Below are 14,332 nucleotides of genomic sequence, written 5' to 3'. Positions count from 1 at the left end.
TGTAATAAACGAGTGGGACTATGTAATTGTTACTTTTTTTTTTTTTTGCCTACATTTAATATTTCGTTACGCACAATTTTTTACTTATGCATTTTTATCGTACTCAATTGTTGGCTGTGCTTTTTCCTTTTGCCATAAAAACGACTACGTCAGTCTGCCTCAAGAGACCAACCCCTATTTACGAATAATTCGCTGATGCTTGCGCCGCCAGTGAGAAATCTGAGTTGTTTTAATCTATCTCGACGCTTCATGGTGCCGTGTCGCGTGCTTGTTTAGTTTCGGAGACACAGTTTTGCCATGATGAGATGAGCTATTATGTCAGGTTGCACTTATTGCGCTAATTACTCCTGAAGATGACACGACCGTTGCGTTTCGGCTTAACTTCATACACTAGATCGACTTTATCCAGTTTGTTGTTTTAGGGGTCGGTGCTTGAGCGTTAAATTATTACCGTAATTCATTAGCTGAGCTTAAACGATACTAACTAGACGTCTCTAGATAGAGGACAAAAGAAACTCCCTTTTACTTTCTCTAATATTATTTTAAACTGCAATAAAAATACACATATGTGCTGTTGGTGTATATAACGAGGTAATTAAAGTATTAAAGAAAGTTTAGGGGTAAAACTGCATGTTGGTGAAGCCCTTGTCAGTTCTGCGCTATTTACTATTACTATTTAATATATCTCAAGCAATTAGAAAGCATATCTGTAATGCTTTCTTAATTGAGCGGACTTGAATCATGCAGAATTGCTCAGATGTAATTAGTATTTATAAAATTGTCAACAATATTACTGGGTCAGCTTCCTATAGAAATTACTTATCTTTCAATGCTAATTCTGCGCAATAGGCTAACATTTTGTAATTTTCTTTTAATACGTTCTATTAACTTTAGGAATATCTAGTTAAGTTTCATTTTGTATTTACGGCTAATGTAAGTTTACATGTGCAATCTTGTAATTGATACCTGCAAATAAATAACTAAACAAATAAGCAATTTCGTAATTAATATAAAAAAAAACAAAAAACAATAAAATATGTAAACTTATATTGTTATATATTAAATAGGATAAAACTAAATTAATGGTTCTTTCTACTTTCAACTTAAAACAAGGTCTTAATGAAAGCGTTAAACAGAAAGTGTGTGAATGGCAGCGCGATTTTTTTTTATTGTTCCCGTGAGTGCGGGACCACTAAACTCTTTAAAATTGTCTTTGTTATTTTCGAAATGCCATTGTCTAAGTAAATGTTGAATTCGCAGAGAAAATCAAAACTTATCGAAATGACCACCCACCTCGATAAAAAGGATACCTCATCCCTGCGGTGAGCGCAGAAGCATTTCGTCAGTTCCTTTTTGTAATTCATCCTCTGTTTTTGTTTTATCGTAGTGTAATTGATGGTCGTTTTTCCATTTTGAGGGTAACTCGAGGAATGTTTTATCGTGCACGGTACGATAAAACACTGTGCCTCATCTTCTATCGGGCGTTTGCTACCACTAAAATTGTAAACAATCAATTGAGGTTCCTTCCCTTTTTGTTGGTGATGCTAGTTGTTTGGTTCTCGATTGGCCTCCACGAGATTAACCGGATAATGGAATATTTAATTTATGGAAGGCTGGTTAGATCTTCAGGTAAAGCTCCATTGAGGGCAAAAGGCATTGAGCGTTCATTTATTGTTAGTGACATCATGGAGTTTGAGTATCAGAATGGACCCTTTATGATTCCAGTTGAAGTCCCTAGGCTGACAAGTCCCTGGCCAAGGCTGCGAGAGTCAATCAGCGTGTCACCTTTAAATATATTAATTAACGTTGAACGTAGCGTATGTTCTTAATGAATATCTGCTCTTTTTTGTGCATTGTCTTGAAATATTTAAATGTATTTTTTTTCGCCTGTGTGATTGGGACTTGAAAGGTCGTAGGTCTTTTTAGCGGTTGTTCTCGTGATTGATGATTTTGGAGAGAAACTGCCTAAGGATCTAGTTTTCCCAGTAGAACCAAATATCGCGGAGGTTGAGTACTGTGCCTGTCTACCGTGTAGTTTGGCCACTTCTTTTGATCTAATCCACGTTCGTGGGAATAATACAGACATGAGCACCGCCATTTTGTCCTCGGCTATTCGACGCATAGTATAGTAATCTCGAAGTTACAAGGTAATCACGTTTTCGATAATTATTTGACCTATTTTGAACACTTATCCGCCGTTTTATCTTTACCTAGGGTACTTTTGGACGGAAATTTTGCATTAGTTCTGGTGTCCCGAGGCCTAGACTTTGGACGAGTCTCCGTGCCCCGCTCTGGTCCGTGACATTTGAGGTCAATGAGTTAGGCTTGTCCTTCAGATTGCCGAAGCCATTGGAGGACGCCTTCTGATTGTCAGCCGTTATCCAGATGAGCTGTGTGTGTGTGTGTGTGTGTGTGTGTGTGTGTGTGTGTGTGTGTGTGTGTGTGTGTGTGTGTGTGTGTGTGTGTGTGTGTGTGTGTGTGTGTGTGTGTGTGTGTGTGTGTGTGTGTGTGTGTGTGTGTGTGTGTGTGTGTGTGTGTGTGTGTGTGTGTCCTGACGACGCCTTCCGGTTAAAGTTCGCAGAAGAATAAATAAGTAAATGTGTTCGCCTAAACTTATAACGCTTATAGTTTGTATTTTTGGAGAGTTTGGAAGCTCTCGTGCGCACGGAGAGAAGACTATTTAAAATAGTTAAAGAGCAACACAGAGAAAATTGTCTCGTCCTTGTTTAACTATTATCATCTTTTTTGCATAATCGAGTGCGAACTCGTACGCCTAGAATAGTACCTTCGAATTCTAATTCCCCGTTCCAGGTGTTTCTTTTACTTTGGAAATTAAATTATAAATTCCCCTTAACATACTTTCTTTATTTCCTATTTCATCCCTTTTTTTACGAATTCCCATAATGGAGCACGGGTCTCTGGCCGAGCAAAGGAAATTCCCCGTGAATATTTTTTTCTATTAGTGGCAATCCTGAGATTGGGGTCGTAGCAAAAGTGAAGTGATATTTTTGAAAATAATCTAGATTCATATCTTACAGGACCAGAAAAGTTTTTTTTTGTATGGCAGAAGCTTATTCGATAGTTTAGTTCTGTTTATATGTTTATTCCAGTGTATGTTCTGCAATTTTCTGTTTGGAAATTGTTTCTTGTGTCGGTGGTTTTTGTAATTTAGAGTATTGGTTATTTATTAGTATTTATATTCTCAATTGGTAAGTACTGTTAAGAGAAATCACATTTTTTAAAAAGTTTTTAAATCCTACTGTGAGCTGTCTCTTATCACATTTATATTTCACCCTTCTCTATAAACAGTGTTACAAGCAGATCAAATGTGGGAGCAATTAATATTCAGTTGTGGTTAGGTTTAGGTAATTTCACGGCTTACATATTCTTAACCCTATTCTTTCATCAAAATGCTGATATTTCTTTATTTTTTAATATATTTTTTCTACTCGTGTTCCTGTTGTTTTGCTTCAATTTAATTTTCATCTAAACATGGTTTCAATAGAATAAAGTCAGCGTAAATATTAAGTTGCCATATTTCCTATAAAATCTAAATATTGGACCTAACCCCAACGAGTTTCTAATAAAAAAAAAAAACTGAATTTTGATGAGGGTGGGTAGCAAATCACGCTGATAATTCTAGAGGTTTTCGAAAATGACACGGGACGAAGGAAAAAAAATTGAATTTCTAAAATAACTCCATTAGGTACCTCTTTTCACATAGCAATTCGTCTCGCTAACCTACACTGTGAGAAATGTTTCCATTACTTATCTGACGTTTTAGAAAATACCAAAACCTTGCATTATTTAGAATTTATTTGTAAAGTGAAACCAACACTATCAAGCGTAGAAGCTTATATGAAGTAGGAAGTAGTATGCATAACTAATAATAAAATATAATGAAGAATGTTACTTCGGCTATAATACAAATTATGTTATTTTTTCCTGGTGGTACTTTATAAACTAATACTAATACAACTTGTTATTTAATTGCATTAGGAAAAATTGTCTTGGTACAACCAGATAGACCTAAGAACGGAATCTGTTTGGTATGTTTTGTACTGTGAAATCCTCTTAGATATCAAATGAAAACTATAATGATGTTTTAACTAAATAAACTGAAAAGTTCGTTCTTATTCCATTTTAACTAGTTTCATTTTAGATATCTCCTCAAATGTACTCTCGAATTAAAGACACTCCTGTACTTGTTCCTGTATATAACAATTATAATTATTTTATTGCTCCAAATATTGCTTAGGTTTTGCATAATTTTTCAGTTGTCCTCAAAATAAAATTAAATGTAAAACCATTGTCTTTTTAGATTTATGTTTGACGTAAACATGTCTTTAAGCGTAGAATATACAAATTGAAGTTTAAAGCACCATTTCCTCCGTACTCGATCGATTCGAATCCATCACAATTTTGTCGGAGGGTTTAACGGATAATCAACTGGATCCCATCGTAGTCTGTCTTTCGCGAAATAAGGTACATCAAAGGGCAGATTGATTGGCTGACAGTGATTGAAAAGTGCTCCGTCGGGAGATTGGGCTCTTCGTCAATATTTAGCATTCCCGCTTCTTGAGATTGAGGAGGCCTACCTAAACCGATCAAAAAAAAAAAAAAATTCCTATTTAGTTTGAATTTAAATTTCAGTTCATGTTTGCTCAGAATTATTTTTTTTATCTTACTAAGACTAGACGAGTATAAAACACTATTTGTAACTCTAATAAATGTGTAATTACATATTTTTTCGGCGGATACCGAGGGCCTTGGGTATTTTGTTTCAGGAAACTATAGTGCTTTCAGGTCTATTGTGCAACAATTTTTTCTTTTTTTTTTCGAAATTAAAACCATAACAAAAAATAATTTTAAAAAATGCACTTTTTTTTTAAATAATATATGTGATCTATGAGCAAGAAAGTAACACTCATTTCGTCATGTCACTCTGTGATCTGTTAAACATTTTTAAAGCAATATATATTCTTTTCCGAATAAAACTAAATCTAAATATACAATTTAAAGCAAAAAAGGTATGAATCTGCTGCATAAAATAATAATTAGTTGAATTTTAAACAATTTATTGACAATTTTTCAATATGTTGCCCTACAGAGCGCACTTTGTCTTCAACTTTCTGCCCAATGCTGTAGTTATAAGAAAATAAACATAAATAATTTATATGGCCGAGTTTCTGTAATAAAACTAGCAGGATTTTAATACGAGTGCAGCACAATTATTTGCAGTGGTGCGATAGGAGGGAGATTGAAACTATAAAACCTGTGAAGCTTCCTGTTCTCGAAACTTAAGTCGGTGACCAATCATACAGAAGCACTTATACTTAAACAAAAAATACTGTTTATAACAAAGGCGATGGGCAGGGAAGACAGAAGGAATTCAATTCAACAATTGCGTTGCTCTCAACATATCATGTAATAAATGGTTGTAAATTATTCTGAACAAGCTAATGGAAGAAGCCATTAGTTCTCCTAAACCCGTTTAGGTCGGAAGATTTTAACGCACGAACAGGAGAGCAAATTACCTTAAAAATGATCACGAAATATTGCAAGATAGATTGATAGTCTGCATTGACTGCTATAAACTGGGACAAAAAGGTGCAAAAAACGCCTGATTTTATTAGAACTGCTATCGCTCTTTAAAAAGAAGGAAATTTTTAGTAAGAGGACAACACTTAAGGGAAGCAAGATTTACATCAGTGAGGGAGGATCTATCAAAAAAGTTGCTATATCAGATAAAAACTCGCTTCCAAATTCTAAAAGACGAAATGCTCGAGGACTATCAGAAGAGAATGAAATGAAATGAATGAAATGAAAGGGACTAAAGGGACAGAAACAGATTTAGAATCAGAGACTACCGGAAGCACTTTAACTCATTCAGGGAGAGGGTGGCGGAGACATTGAAGAAAGACGGGAGCAAGAAGGACGTGCTCAAGCACAAGACTCAGTCCCAAGTACAAGATTTGCCTTCAAAGAAACCATCGCCTGCTCTTACCAGTCCAGGAAGTTCGAAAGATACCGCCAATAAATTCGCCTGCGAAACTCGCCAGGCGTCACAACAGAAGAAGTAAACAATTTTTTGTTTTTTTTTCTTTTCTTCAATCTTGGCCGTACTAAGCTAGTCTTTGTTTCTATTATTTGTTATTATTTAATTATTTTATTATAATTATTAATTTAATTAATTAATTAAAATTTATTATAATAAGATACATATCACCGTTTAACATCTAAATTTTTTGCTCCGACTTGTGTGGGGCTTTTAGTGATTATTATAATAATCTCAAATCAAGAAAATATGAATTTTCTTTTAAAATACATTATGCACTATGCGGCTTCGATATAAAAAGTAATACAGAATATGCCGACGTATCTGGAGTTATTCAGAGAGATACTTGAACAAACTAGCGTCTTTTTGTTTCTCGTTGGACTGATGCATCATTACAGGAAAATTGGTGATAGCAATCGTGGAGTTTTAACTATATTTCATTAATTGTATTAACTATTATATACATTTACCTTATGTATACTAACCTATAAATAGAGTTGACATAATAATAATTATAATAAGATTAAAGACAAACTTGGCGGTGAATGAGGTAACGATGATTCCCACAGTGATCGGAGAGGCAGGAGAAATTAACCTCAACCGTAAACCGTACGGTTTACTTGAGATTTAGAAGTCCGTGATTTTGGCGACCTGCAACATAGTAAGGAGGACTGTTCGAAGTGAAAAAGAACTCATAATATAATTAATGCATCTTAAGAGATAATGGTAACAGATTGTGATGTCTGTGCTAATTTAGCCCGATGCAGCACAATTTTTTTCATCATCGATGGTCAACTTCCATAGTAAAAATGTACCTGGAGCAGATGGAAAGGCCGGACATGAAGACGTAACAGCAGAGGCCTTTTACCCCTACTTATCCGACTGAAAAATGTCTTCGCGCCTTCGTTACAACTATCATTTACACCTCGGCACGGGCATTCATTGCGTCCCCCGACACCACATGCACCTACTGTCCGGCAGCCACCGCTTATTTACGCAAGCAAAAGGGCAGCAGCTAATGAAATATTCACCTTCCATTGTTTTCCGATAAATAATTGCTCCTGGAACATTCTCGAAGCGTTTTCGCCGTTGTGCTTCGACAATGGACGATCGGGATTTATCGCGAATTATGTAACAATCTCGACGGAGGCGACGTTCTGCGAGGGTTAAACAATCGGGGTCGTGACACTAGCGGGGACGCAAAAAACTGGGAACACGCGTTCCTTTTGTGTAATGAAACTTTTATTGTCGAAACCGTTTTTTGCCCATTTTTTTTCGAACGGTAGTACTTCATGCCGCTTCCGGAAATTGTGACAAGGAGTTACGGAGTGCCATCAAAATTAAAGCCTCTGTTAAATATTTATTATTTTGTTTAGAAATTTGGAAATGTTTAAAGGGAACGGTTTTTTTTGCTCACCCGTTCGAGTTTTACTATCCAGAAGGCCCTGTGAATTGTGGTTAGTTTCTTTTTCTTCTTCGTGACAAATTTCTTACTTCCAACTTGTCCGCAACAAAATCGGAGAGAAATCAAGTGAAAATAAGAAAGTATAAACGATTCATAAATAATCAATAGTGGCAATAAAAGTAGGAATAACTAGCAATAAAAAAATGCCTTCAAAATATTCGTTGGTTAGAAAAAATGCACGTGATTGACGGTTCGGATATCTTGGACGTGTGAAAATTAAAAAAAGCGCTGGGATATTGAGGCCCCAATATATTGATATTTTCACTTCGTTTTTTATTATAACATGGCATACGGTAAAAAAATTTTACACAATTAAACTTCTGAAAAACACAATAGATAACAAATCTCTAATATTCCAACTATTACTGTCATGGTTGCTTCCTCTAGTCGAAAAAGTTAAAAATAATATTCTTGTCTAGGGTATTTTTAAGTGTTTTGCAGAGTTAGTCTTGGAAATGACTGCCGTCAGGCAGATGAACTGGAAGGTGAAGTCTGTTCATAGATATAAGAAAGTAACTAACTCATACGAATTAAGGAAAGACCCGGACAAGCTGTAAGAATGAAATATGGCCAAACAGGTCAGTACTTTGCTTAGAATTTAATTATTTGGGGTTTTGTTAGGAAAGATACTAAACAATATTTATTTATTTATGTATATATTTATCTTTAAATCTAAAATAAAATGACAAATTATTTTTATTACCTATTTAAATTACTTAAAATTATTCACATAATATATCAGTATGTATCATATATATTTTTCGCAGACACAGAAAGTCCATTTGGAATCCAACCATCTTTAGAGTCAGCATGAAAAATACACTTATTTTACACTTATGAGTTGAGTCAACCCAACCCTTTTCCCGGGTATCATAAGTGTCGAACCAGGTTTTATCCAAGTAAATTATTGGCCTTTGTTGTTCTCTGTAAATCCTAATTTTTTCTAAATATTCCAGTCGCCATTTCCGAATTCTTAAAGATTCCATTAAAACTTGCCTTTTGTCAATTTTTTTAAATCTTAAAGCCATGTGTTGGAATACACTTCCATAAGGTAGTTCTGCCACATTTAACAACGATTTCATCTTTTTCAAGCATCCTAATTAAGATATCTAATGTAGGCACGCTCTGTTTCTCATATAACTGGTAAATTTTACGCCGCATTATATCTTGATCACTTTCATCTACACTCGAGAAAATGTCAGCATCGCTTCTTTTTTTCCTCGCTGAAATGGGATTATTCACAATTTTCCATACAATTGATGTTGGAATTTTCGTCAATGTGGCCGTTTCTTCTAAAGATGCTTACTTGCTGGCACCACGTTCAATGAGAGTCGAATAAACATTGTTTATAACTTCCCCAGTCTCAATAGAATAGTGTTTTTTTATGTTTGGGTGGGAGCATCTCCTGAGATACATTAGACTCGCACATATTTTACATAATTCGCACACGATTTAACACACGCTGTATTACACACGAAATAAGAATGATTACTAATAAACTTAAACTAAGTAGTATACCAAACCAAAGAATATGAAACACAGGTAGCTATAAAATTATTTTCTATTACGGACCACAATTTTACCCGAATTTAAATTCCGAAACTTTAGGTAATAATCTTGTTGCATTGTATGTTAATGAACCCCCTTGGATAATCCTATTCAAAAGCAATTAGTGACTTTCTTATTTCTATGAAAAGACCATACGCATTTGGATTCGGCATCTTTAAATAGTATTTGCGCTGACTGAGCGCTTGTTCGGAAAAGCATGATCTAGTTGATTAGGATCCACTGCTTTGAATTATACCAAATATGATTATAAAAAATATAGTGGAGTTGCTAGAAACATAAACCAAGAGTGTATTCACAACATTTAGGAATAAAAACCTACTTTGTTGACCATTCGTACCGATTTAAAATTCTGAAGGCAATGTAATATAGGATCCTCCCAACAATTCATGCACTATTATATTGCTATCGATGAAGGAGAGCAATGTTGACAAATGTAATAGGACTTTCTTCTGGATGTGCTGATACCGATCTGAATGGTTTGAGAGTTGCACTGTCGCTCTAATCGAGCAGTCAATCTAAATCAGTTTTTGACATCAAATGAATGGTAAATATCGAGTGAAATAGAAAGTTAGGACCTACTATATTTTATAAAACCGTTTTCTTAAATTTTGGAAAACTGTTCAAATATCCCTGCCCGATGTTACAGGCGCGATCAACATGATTGTGGCTAATCAGTAAAGTTCACCCTCGCTCAGTTAACCAAAATGTCATATTCAGTTGCTCTTCCTCAGTACACGAAACCCGATTAAAGCAATCGGGTTTATCACCAGGCAATTAAAGGTCTTAACTTGCGTCCTACGACTCACCTTGAACCCTTCCCCGGTTGTATTTATGTCCCCCGCCATAAGCTAAGCTTTCGGATCCACAGCGCGACGTTTCTGGCAGACATTAGTGAGACTAATGTCTGAATATATTACCGGTCGCGGAGTGGCTGGAATCGGGGCCCCATTTCTACATAAATTACGCAAGATATCTCCTTAATACGTGCCTGCCATCCGGGAGATTCGGGAAATATTGTCGATTTTAAGCTAACAGAGCAGACGTCACAATTAAAGTTTCTTCGTGCCCGCAATTAGGATCACAAAGTGGAAGATGGATGGAAACAATCATAGGCGAATAGGGTTCAACTGGTAAGGAGATTCTTGCCTGACAAATTTGTTTTGCCTTTCTTCTAAATTCTACATAATTTTCTTATATGTGAGAAAACCCGGTGAAAAGTAAAACGGTCTAGCAAATTTTTTTTATAAGAAAGAACTAGCTAACGTCTCGCTAATCATCCTGTTGACTCTTCAGAGCTTCACTGACACTGAAGAAGTCAACAGAATGGCGAAAGGTTAGGTAGTTCGACTCGACAAAATCCGACGCAGGAGGAGTAATCCAGAAGTTTTATAAAAAGTATTACAGTAGCCTGTGGAAGTTTCTTTGAAAAAATAAATAAGGAAGTGATATAGTAAGGGGTGTTTTTTTTCGATGTATAGAACTTTAAGTTGCAATAAAATAATGATGGATTATTCGATTGACATGAATTTTATTTATCCGAAAGATTATCTTGTGGAATTACATTTTAAATATGATTTCTGGCATATGACCGCCACGGCTGGCGCGGATGTAGTCCAATCTGGACGTCCAATTTTTGATGACTTTCTCCAACATTTGTGGCCGTATATCGGCAATAAAACGGCGAATGGTTTCTTTAAAATAGTCAAGCGTTTGTGGCTTATCCGCATAGACCAATGATTTTACATAGCCCCACAGAAAATAGTCTACCGGTGTTAAATTACAAGATCTTGGAGGCCAATTCACAGGTCCAAAACGTGAAATTAGGCGGTCACCAAACGTGTCTTTCAATAAATCGATCGTGGCACGAGCTGTGTGACACGTTGCGCCGTCTTGTTGAAACCACATCTCCTGGACATCATGGTTATTCAATTCAAGAATGAAAGAGTTAGTAATCATAGCTCTATACCGATCACCATTGACTGTAACGTTCTGGCCATCATCGTTTTTGAAGAAGTTCGGACCAATGATTCCACCAGCCCATAAAGCGCACCAAACAGTCAGTTTTGTTTATTGTCGGTTATGAAAATCGCGATCAACGGCAATCTCGTTTTGGGCCCATTACTTGATTATCGTTTTACTTCAATTCTTGCACGAGTTGGATTTTGTAATCAGGTAAACCAAGATCCTTCGGCAAAATCTTGGATTCATTCGGGTCTTCCTCAATGCTACGCTCTGCCGCATCAATAGCTTCTTCTTCTTTACGCACCGTACGGCGTCTCTGGGGATTGCGAGTTATCAATAAGAGTAAACGTGGTGCGAAAACGTTCCGTGGTTAATAGGATTAACTGCTCCGATGGACGATTTTGTCGACGATAAAATGGACGTAGTGCGCGATACGTATTCCGCACAGAACCATTATTTTCAAAATAAAATTGCACTATTTGCAAGCGTTGTTCAGGCGTGAGTCTATTCATGATGAATTGCCAAACCAAACTGAGAATAAATCACTTGACAGCTGTTAAATCGGTCGCCATCTGGAACAGTAATGCCAACTTAAAGTTCTATACATCGAAAAAAAAACACCCATTACATGCCAACCTGAAATTGGGGTTAATTTATGAAAAACGCGAATTGATATTCTGCGACGACTTAGTCGAACTCTCGACAATTTGGTTTTACAAATTAATTTGCTTCGGATAATAAATCATTGTAATATCACATATCCATTACAATGATTTATTATACCAAGCAAATTAATTTGTAAAACCAAATTGTCGAGAGTTCGACTAAGTCGTCGCAGAATATCATTTCGCGTTTTTCATAAATTAACCAATTTCAAGATCAAATACATTAAGTATTGGCCAATAACAACATTGAGTTGGTTGTATGGATTTATTGTCTGAAAAACAAAGTATCAATTCCAGATTACTACACCTTCGGCAACAACCGATATTGAATTGCACCGGCCCTTCAAGCAGTCTCGCAATGGAATGACAAAAGGGCGTGTCGGAGAATAAGTTTATACCTAAGAGTACTGTAATTAGCGACCGATAAATTCGCGCGCTTTTTTCGGTTATGAATCAAAACAGCCGAAACCAATATTCAAGCTGAGGCGAATAAGTCATTGTCAGAATGACAGCCCGATATGCCCACCTGCCCCTCCTTATTATTAAGGACGCGGACTTCATAAATTTCTTTTTGACATACGGATCGATAACGTCTGAAGTCGTTTTGTTCTTGCGACTAGCCTGAAAGAATATTCACACCTACATTTTCTAGGAGATTGGTTCGGCAGAAATTACCGTGTTAGATTCCCAGGTCTTATGGTCGTTTTACTGCGTAATTGTTGATAACTTTATAAGACTGCCAAATACCAAAAAAGTTGAGTCCATTTTATCGAAAAATTGTGCTTTTAGTGAATTATTCAGGGTATCCTATACATATCATATTTTGATTGCTCAATCTCAAGATTTTCAAATGGAACAACCTATATTTTTATTCAGATATTAATTCTAGGACAAAAAACAAGGTAAGTTTGTAATTTATCTTATATTTAAATTTTACTTACTTTTTGAGATAATCGAGGTTTAAGATAACACCCAGATAAATTCTTGTTAAAGTTGCCCACATTAGCTCACATTAGGCAATATTAGGTATTTTTTAATAGCAAAGATATAATACTCCAGATATACGAATAAAACCTATTGCTAACAAGACAGGGTGTCCATTAATACGTGGAAATTTTGAGAAAAATCGACTCTACCACACACTTTAACACATATTTAAAGAAACATTAAATAGTTAATTATCTAGCTTGATTGAAAATACCTAATAACAGAAATAAATCATTAAAATAAACAGAAATGTCAAAGCTTGTTTATACCTTAATACGTCAAAAAAAAAAGATTGTTATGTCATAGCCAACTACATTTGTAAATATTTTGATTTTTCTTTATTGTTTTGATGCCAGATCCAACGAGCATTTTAAGAGGAACATTTTTAACCAAACTTTATAGACCGAATTAACGACCACTTTTTGATTAATTTCTAAGATCTATTTATTCAAATTTGTTACCTTGGTTAGATAGCTTATAAACCTTAATTACTTATTTTTGTTATTTGGTATTTTCAATTAAGCTAGATAATTAACCATTAAATGTTTCTTTAGATATGAATTCTGAAGTTTTATTGTATCTGTATTGTTAACAATATGTTTTATTCGTATCTCTGGAGTATTATATCTTTAAAAGAAGTATCATGTCTTTGCTATTTAAAAAGTACCTAATATTGCCATTGAATATATCAAAAAGTAATCAAAATTTAAATATAAGATAAACTACAAACTTACCTTGTTTTTTAGTCCTAGAATTGGTATCTGAATAAAAATATGGTGTGTTCCATTTGAAAATCTTGAGATTTGATTAATTGAATTCACTAAAACGGCACCACCTATTTGCGGCACCCTGTATAAGCTGAGGCGCATCTGTTGAGTAGTGCATCATCTCCTTAGTCTGTGGTTAAATTTTCGTTGCAATACCTAGATCCGTAGCCTCACAATACAATTTTATATGGAACAATCAAAAGATGAAAAAAACTGCAAAATTCGAATAGGAATTTTTTAAGAAAGTGACCTTTATTTTAACGAAGGATTCCAAAAATGTTGATATATGTAGGGTGCTCCATTTAAAATAACAAAGTAAGTTCATGTTGACCCTTTTGGTACACCCTGTATCCACAAAATTATAGTATTTTAAATCTTCAGGAGAGTTCAAGAAACTTTTGTAGGAAACTTTTTTCTTATCTCCTATGGGTTTCCAGATCGTATAGTGGGTCGTTTTATTTTACCACACGGTGTACATGTAACACTGCAACTTCAAACGCACAAGATCGGCCTTTCAGACGATGGATGCGGAATGTGCATAGAGGACGAGGAAACAGCGGAGCATATATTATGTCGATGTCTGGGGGTGGGAAAGGTTAGATATCAGAAACTAGGTGCCGGAACTTGAGAATCTTGAGAAGAAAGATATCCGAAACACCGGAAGGGTGGTCAACAGCACATAATAATCCTAACCTACAAACTATCTTTTCATTCGAGTATCAAAAAAATGCCCTGCCTATTTTTAGTTTAATGTGCACTGTTAAATGCGCACAACACAGCGTAGAGCACCTCGGTACCATGAATACATCGATGCGTGTTGCGCATTACAAGCCTGTATAAGGCGAGTGCTAAAAAGTAT

Source organism: Cylas formicarius, unplaced genomic scaffold, assembly GCF_029955315.1.
Source record: "Cylas formicarius isolate icCylForm1 unplaced genomic scaffold, icCylForm1.1 PGA_scaffold_6__28_contigs__length_40554024, whole genome shotgun sequence".
In the NCBI taxonomy this organism is placed as follows: domain Eukaryota; kingdom Metazoa; phylum Arthropoda; class Insecta; order Coleoptera; family Brentidae; genus Cylas; species Cylas formicarius.
Note: the sequence above shows the minus strand (reverse complement) of the source record.